Source organism: Dipteris shenzhenensis, chromosome 12 (genome assembly GCF_047967505.1).
Source record: "Dipteris shenzhenensis isolate YYH24624 ecotype China chromosome 12, Dip_SZ_1.0, whole genome shotgun sequence".
Taxonomy (NCBI): domain Eukaryota; kingdom Viridiplantae; phylum Streptophyta; class Polypodiopsida; order Gleicheniales; family Dipteridaceae; genus Dipteris; species Dipteris shenzhenensis.
In genome coordinates this window covers 5,388,865-5,396,980 of record NC_141607.1, presented here as the reverse complement: position 1 = coordinate 5,396,980, position 8,116 = coordinate 5,388,865, and positions in this window count along the sequence as shown.

Here is an 8,116-nt window from a genome sequence, read left to right as displayed (position 1 = left end):
TCTTTAAGGGTTTAGTTTTCATTGAAAACTACCAATATAGTGGTTACTTTAGTCTGTGCAATATGGAGATAATATGGAGCCCATATTTTTCATGGCAATCTAATTGCATCATGAAGAACTTTTTTTACATTGGGTATTTCATCGATGGTGCCTTGCAAAGGCCTACAAACACATGTATGTGGCATCAATTTTAGACTCATAGAATAATTCTTATAGCAAAGGGGATGCTCTACATAAGATTCTTGTCTTTAAAAAATCACAATTTTACTTTTTGTGGGCTAGAATTATGGGTTCCATTTTCAATGATGCATTCTAATGTAATTCCTTTACTTTGTGCAATGTGGAAGTCTATGAAATACTGCTACATTCTGAATAGAAATTTTCAACTCAATTTGGAATTGGTCTCTAGAAAGATTCTCCTTTATGCTTCATTCTCATACATATATTTCTTTACAGCCTCTTTATAGGATGCCTTACTCTCCAAACTAGCACATAGTTTTACTCTTTAAGGGTTTAGTTTTTATTAAAAATTACTAATATAATGTTTTGTTTTGTTTGTGCAATATGGAGCAGCTACAACGTGCTTCTATTTGTCAAAAACACTTCCTAAGTCAAACACCCAAAAAATATTGCAACTTGCTCCTATTTTTGAGAATTTCCCCTATAATAGCTCAAAGCTAAGCAACAACCACCTCAGACCATGGATTCTTTTAGCACCATTTTGATCATTGACACACCAATAGTGGATAAGAAAGTTCTAATCATCACACTGCCAAAACAAAAAGCAAAGTATATCTAGTGATCAGGAGTCAATATTACATGAGAAGCTATGGTCAAGTGCGATTGAAGCTTTAAAACATGAAGCCTTCTCCATTGTGAGCACGCATGGTATACAGAGTCCTTTTGAGCCTAAGGGTACACTCTTGGACATCACCATTACCATTAGAGGAGTGTATTAGCCTTTAAGTTTGAATTTAATCTCAATTGAAATGAATGCATATCCATAGTGTTGATTACAACATGTTTGAAAAGTGCCAAGATATTGCATGGTTAGGGTTCTGAGGTCATGATAACCAAGATCAAGGCCCCAACCAAGGATACCAAGGTGAAAATTCTCACCAACCCAAGAATGGTACAAAGAAGTTACCTATCCAAGGACTTGGAGGAGAATGATTGAATTCCATAGGATGTTGATTTTCTACTCATGGAAATGCACATCTTGCTTATTGTACACACACACACACACACACACATATTCCCAGTGGATGGGAATATATATATTCCCGATAGAGCATGAAAGATGAGGTGTAGAACAACAACATTTATATCATAGTTGCTTCCTCCTCACTACATTGAAGATGTAACTAGAGATCAAGAGATAGCTAAGTCTAAGAAAACTCTCACTCAACTTGATTTTGAGCACTAAGTTCCACAGATAACTCAAGAGCTAAACTTGGATATGGATCAAGGAGCCATGTATAGTCTTGGTACTTTCCCATGTATGAGATGACCAACTTCTTGCTGTCTAAAATCCATTTTTGCAATAAAAATATGTGTTTGCATGGAGCTATCCCAATTTTTATGGATTGCCACCTGAAATCTGCCACATTGGATTCCATACTAGATGCCAAGCCAGTATTTCAAAAAGGTACAAGGTGAGCCCAAATTATGGAAAATTTCTTAAGGTTGAGCTTGAATGCTTAATGCACACAAGATTCATCTACAAAATTGATTGAAGTGATTGGTTATTCCAGATTATGGTGGTTCCCAAGAAGAATGGGAAGCTCTGAGTTTGTGTGGATTAAAAGAATCTAAATTTTTAGATAGCGCCAAATCCTTTTTTGATTCTTTATTCTGATGGATTACTTAGCCAAGTTGTAGGATTACTCATTTATGAATGGCAATAGTGGGCACAATCAGATTTCTTTGGCACTTGGGGATGAGGAAAAAATTGCATTTCTCATAAATGGAGTGCATATTCCTACAAGGTCATGCCATTTGTTGCATAATGCACCATCAACTTTTCAAAAGTTCATGGTTGAGACTTTTCAAGATTACATCATCGAGCTCATTTCCAATAATGTGGATGGTTTTTGTACATATTCAAGAGTTTTCGTACATCTTGCATATCTCAAAAAGTGTTTGCTAGGTGTAGGCAGGCAAAAATCTCCTTGAACTAAACCAACTATGTTTTTCGTGTGAAGGTTGGCATATTGCTTGGTCATGTAATTTTCCAAGAGGGCATTTAGGATCAGCCAAGTAACATCTAAGCAATTGAGAAAATCCCTAAATCCAAGAATTTTACACAATCTAATACTTAGGTGGTTTTATCACCTTTTACATGAGATTTGTGAAGGATTTATCAAAAGTGCATCTCCTTTATATGAGATGACAAAAAAAGATATATGAAATAACAAGAAAGGATATCAAGTTCCAATGGAGTAAGGTGTTGTTTGCAACATTTCATGAACTCAATAATAGAGCAAACAAGAGACCATTCTTAAACAACCCATGTGGGATGTGGTTTTCCATGTCCATGTGGATGCTTTAGGTTTTGTTATGCAGATTGGTGTTCCCCCTTTTTTGAATTATCATATGTTTCCCCCCTCTTTTCAATTCAACTCCAACCTCCTTCTCCCCTATGGTCCCCACATCTTCCAGTCTCTTCCTTCCTTTTAATCCCCACTTTTTTAAATTTAACTCCACTCTCCTGTGCATTGCTATCTTCTCAACTTGATAGTAAAAGTTTAGAAAATCCTATGGAAAAGAGCCACTCACAAGAGTTTCAAAAAATGAAAATGTGGGTGGAGACTCCCTTTCAAAAGTGTTTTTGCCATTGTACAAAAGAGTTATATGATGATTATGGCCTGATCATGATTGGCAAGAATCCATGCAATATTTCTCTTATAGATGATTTAATCAAAGAGCAATGATTGTCTATGTTTGACCATGCGATTCAAGAGTACAGCTAGAAGGTGAAGTCTCATTGGATTCGTCCTAGTTTTGCAAAAGGACTAGTGTTGATCCACTATAAGGTGTATCAGGAGCCTCCAACAAACCATGAGATTGGGGTGCCTTTGCAACAACATCCTTTATAGATGATAAGTCACAATTCACAATCACCTAGGCACCTTATGCCAAAGAGGTAATGAACACAGAGGAACATCACGGCGGTCATATAGCTAGAAAGATGGAGAGGTGGAAGCAAAGTCTAGACGAAAGGAAGGATTCTATAGAAGTCAATCCCTTGTGAGCATCTCCTTGCTGCTTCCATGACTAGGATCAATTAGACACCATAAAACATTTGATTTTACTCACCGAATATTAGGTGGTTCATTTGCAGGCTCAAGTTCATGCCACACAACACAGGCTTGATGAGGCTGTGAAGAAAATGCATATGTGTAGGGCATAAGTATAGGGCACCCTATGAAGACTCCAAAAAGAACAAGCAGGTTGCAAGGCAACTGACACAATGGAGACGAGTTGCTTACAAAACTATAATATGAAATGCAGGTTATTGGAAACTTGCTCTTGCTCATTATATGTAGTCATCAATCCTGACCACCCACATTGAGGAGTTAATGTGAAAACTCAAAATTTTCACAGTAATATTCATTCATGATATTCCCTTTTTTTTTTTTGGGTGGGGGGGCTTCCCGACTTTGGGTTTCACAAGAGGGGGGGGGGGTTGCGCAACGGGGGTTGTTCGCAGGGGGGGTTTGTCTAGAGGGGATAGGGGGGATGAGGGGGCGAGGGGAGAGAGGAGAGGGGGGCGAGGAAGAGGGGGTACGGGGGAGAGGGGGTTCGGGGGAGAGGGGCGGCGCTTCAAGGCAGCGCCGCGGGGTGTGGAGGAGGTGGGGGTGAGGGACGGGGGGCGGGGGGGGCGTAGCAGGGGGTGGCTGGTGGGGTTGGGCGGGGGGCGTCCTGCTGTGACTACCATTAACAGGTGCCTGCCCCCATCTAACATTGGGATACACAGAGCGTTGCTCAGAGCCGGTTGGAGAAGTGGAGCGGAGCCGTATGCAAGGGCCCCTTCATGCTTGAATACCCGTGTTCCTGCTCCCATCTGATATCGGGATACACAGGGCTGAGAATGCCCCTACCTCCTTGGCCTCGAGACTGTGTAGGTGTGTGGGTTCTTCTGAGAGTGTGTGGGTGGGTTACGCGAGGCAATGTGACCTCATATACTCCCTCTTGCTTCCTTTGCGGGTCGGCAAAAAAGTCCTTTGCGTGTTCATGATTGTTAGCGAAGCATTGTGAATGGCTCCACTGAAGAAAAATAGATCATTGAGCTCTTGTGGCGGCTCTTCCACTAAGCCAGTCCTCTGGCACATCTTCTACGAAGCTTTGTCGCTACGTATCACATTTTTCCCTTCATACATTTCTTACTATTTAGAATTTGTGAGATTGTATAGCTCCTACGTAGTTCTTTGTGAGATTGTATAGCTCCTACGTAGTTCTTGGCTTTCTCGCTACCAGAAGCCATAGCTTGGAATAACTGCTGGATTGGAACTTTGATGCTGCTAGGAGATCATATCAAACTGTAATTAATCTAGACGCAGGCTCCCTAGCAATTGTAACCTTCCCCAAAGCTAGCATGCACATTTTTAGTGTTCATGGATGTGGAAAGATTAGTTCGGGACTAGCATGCGCATTTTTAACGACCGAGACCAGACGGATTTTTTTGGCTTGTATATACAAATGAACGTTGTGTTCCCTTAACGTTGTGTCTGGCTCTGCACTTTGACGATTAGATAGATTTTCTCTCTGGCCTGCTCTCTGGTATTTCAGAGCTGAAAACTGAGAGCTTGGTTTTGGCACCACACTGGCTTGCTTAGACTCGTTGGGAGCGGTATACTCCCCACTAGTAGATACTCAACGGAATATTCTCTCTTTTCCGGCAGCATGTCAACAATACAATCTTGGGATGCATCATAGACCCATATGGAAAGTTATTGCAGATCTCTTACTCCCTTTTGTTCCGATTCCATCTTTGGAAGTAAGAGACAGGCTTCAAGATTGGCAACTTCAGTCTCTAAGTTCAGGATTATCCTCTCAGCCTTTGCATCTATTGACTTCCATACAGGCTTATCGATTGATTTTACCTCCTCCATGGATTGCTCATCATGCAAATGCTCTTTGGCATCTGAATAAGTCTTTAACTTGGTGGAAAGGAAAATTGAAATTGATATGGAAGTTGAAAAATGCCAGTTGACCAACTTTCTTGAGCAATTGGTACCCCTCGTTGAGAATCAACGGTATGTTTGTTTGTAGCTAAGTGATTTTTAGTTTACTTAACTTTAGAATGGCATAGGGAGCTTCTACATAGTTGACTTGTGATGTTACAGGTTCAAACGGATTGTTGCACAAGAGAAGAAGGCAAGGTTACCTATTGGGGAAAGCTATGACAACCTTCTTTTACTAAAGAAAAGGTCGATGTATTCATTCTTCCATGGAAGTCGTTTTTCAGGGCAAGGCTTGCCAAATGAAAAATGTTTTGTTTTTAAAATGTCAACCAATGGTCCAGCATCTGGTGTGGATCTTGTCATCCACAAGGCAATTTGGGCCTATCAGCGCATCCAATAAGGACTGTAATGCATCCAAATGGCCTATAAATCATCCACTGCAACCCAATGCACACCACGAATGAGTGCACACTGCTCAAACTGCAACCAGAGTGATCTGCATAAGGTATGCTCAAGAAATTATAGTCCCACGGTAATGAGCGCTACTGAAAATAGAGCCTGAGATGCCTCAAAACATGGACGCCATTGCATAATCGGACTCAGCAAGAAAATCTGCAAATATCTCTCTTCTGCCAGAACTCCAAAATCCCAACCGATGAGTGAGAAATGGGAGTCAACACTTATCCACTGCCATGTGGCATAAATCTAAGGTTTCAAAACCTTAGAATGAAAAATGCATAACAGAGAGACGAAATCGAATACACAGAGATCTATAACTCTGAAAATCCTCCACCGGATTGTGCAAGAACTGACAGGTAGGGTTTTTTGGGTGTCCGAAACGCAATGGGACAGACGATTTTGGAAACCGTGGTCTCAATCACTGGGTCCAACACACGGACTGAAAAAAGTTTTTGGAAACAGAGCTGTTTGTAAACTCCACCGAAGTGCGAATGATGAGCAACATAGAAGTTTTAGGACCTCCTGAGTCCATTGGAACTGACAGATCTGCAAATGGTTGCTCCAAACTTGAGTTCCAACACCCGGGCAAAAAACGCAGAAACTGACACAGTGAGCCAGAAATTCAATGAAATGATCCCAGATTCAAGAATGAAGGTGTTTCCAAGCTCCTGAAGTGAAGTGGACACCAAAAGCAAGCAATAGTTGCCTCTACAAGTCAATATGGAGTCTCCGTTGTCGAACAGAACAGGGAAAAGCTCAAAAAATGACTTTTTCTTTAAAACCACTTAACAGGCTCTCAAAACCACTTCGCAAAGCCAAAGTGACTTTTCGAAAGGTTCCTCCAAGGTCTCTGCACACTCGGATGCAAGTAAAGTCACCCACAAAGCTTCCCATAGAGCTTCTCTTTCCTCCCACAGAGCTACTGAGCTTCCAGCATTCACACACGCTCAGCTAGATCACCCGGGCTCTGATATCAGTTGAGAGTGCTCTCAACGGAAGCAAGAACGGAAGAAGGAGAGAGAGAGACAGAGAGCCACAAGTTTTGGTGGGTGCAGAACCACCCTAATCTTCTTTTTTTCATTCATTTATATATGTGTTTGAGTATTGTACATAACCGAGGTAAAGGCACAGTGACCTTTAACCCCCACACTTACCAACACTTACCAAGAAATGCTAGTAGTAGTACTACCATAGCTACTAGTATTCGTACATGTATGGTACTGCCATACTTCTACCTAGTATAATTAGCAGTATCATACTAGCGCTAATACTTCTACTTAGCAGTTCTATACTTGTAGTTTAAGTAGTGTGTAGAGTAATGTTCCATACTACTCTAGGGGGACATACTAGCATCTACTACACTAGTTCTAATTGTGCTAGGATACAAAGGGACAAGAACAGCTTGTAGATGAAATTGATATCTGACATAATTAAAGTTGTCTTAGCAGTTGTGATACTTAACCTTCTAGAAGTACCTCATAGTAGTTCATATGCACACAGTGGCCTCAAGTATGGCACATTAGTAAAAAATTAAACAAATGCTATATGTGTCTACAAGGAAACATCAACAAATCCACTATATTTTGGGTTAAATGATAGGCCATACCTGAGCACTTGTCAACTTCCAAGAGAAAGTCGTTGAGTACTATCGGGGTAGGGGGTGATGAACAACAACGTATGGTATTTTGGGGTAGGGGGTGATGAACAACAACGTATGGCATGCAACATTTTCTAGAAAAAATCCAAGTGCATCCTTGCCTCATTGAGATGCCCTTATTCATAATCACAACTTAAAATTAGTGAGTGAATAGTACTTATTAAATCATAAGTACTATTCACTCATGAATGAATATTACTGTGAAAATTTTGAGTTTTCATGAATGAATATTACTGTGAAAATTTTGAGTTTTCACATTAACTCAAAATGAATATTACTTTGAAAATTTTGAGTTTTCACATTAACTCCTCAATGTGGGTGGTCAGGATTAATGACTACATATAATGAGCAAAAGCAAGTTTCCAATAACCTGCATTTCATATTATAGTTTTGTAAGCAACTCGTCTCCATTGTGTCAGTTGCCTTGCAACCTGCTTGTTCTTTTTGGAGTCTTCATAGGGTGCCCTATACTTATGCCCTACACATATGCATTTTCTAATGTCACCTAGGGCTTTGCCCTGTCCCACATCATATACTACCGTCTTGCCACACCGCGAAGGGCATCCGAATCTGAGACAGTGCACTCTTGCACTTTTCGGTTGTCCTTGTAGCTATTTTCCTTTCTCTTCTCCGGGTCTGTTTCTTCGAGGAGGTCATCCAACACTGCTCTTAGATAGAACATGAGCATTCCAAAGTCTTTTGGGTATGCCATAGATTTTGCAGTAGGTGGATCGCTGTATAGAGTTTTGGGGCTAGATTTCATAATGGGCTCTTAGTTGTGTCTACACTGCACTTAAATAGGGAGAGAGTTCAT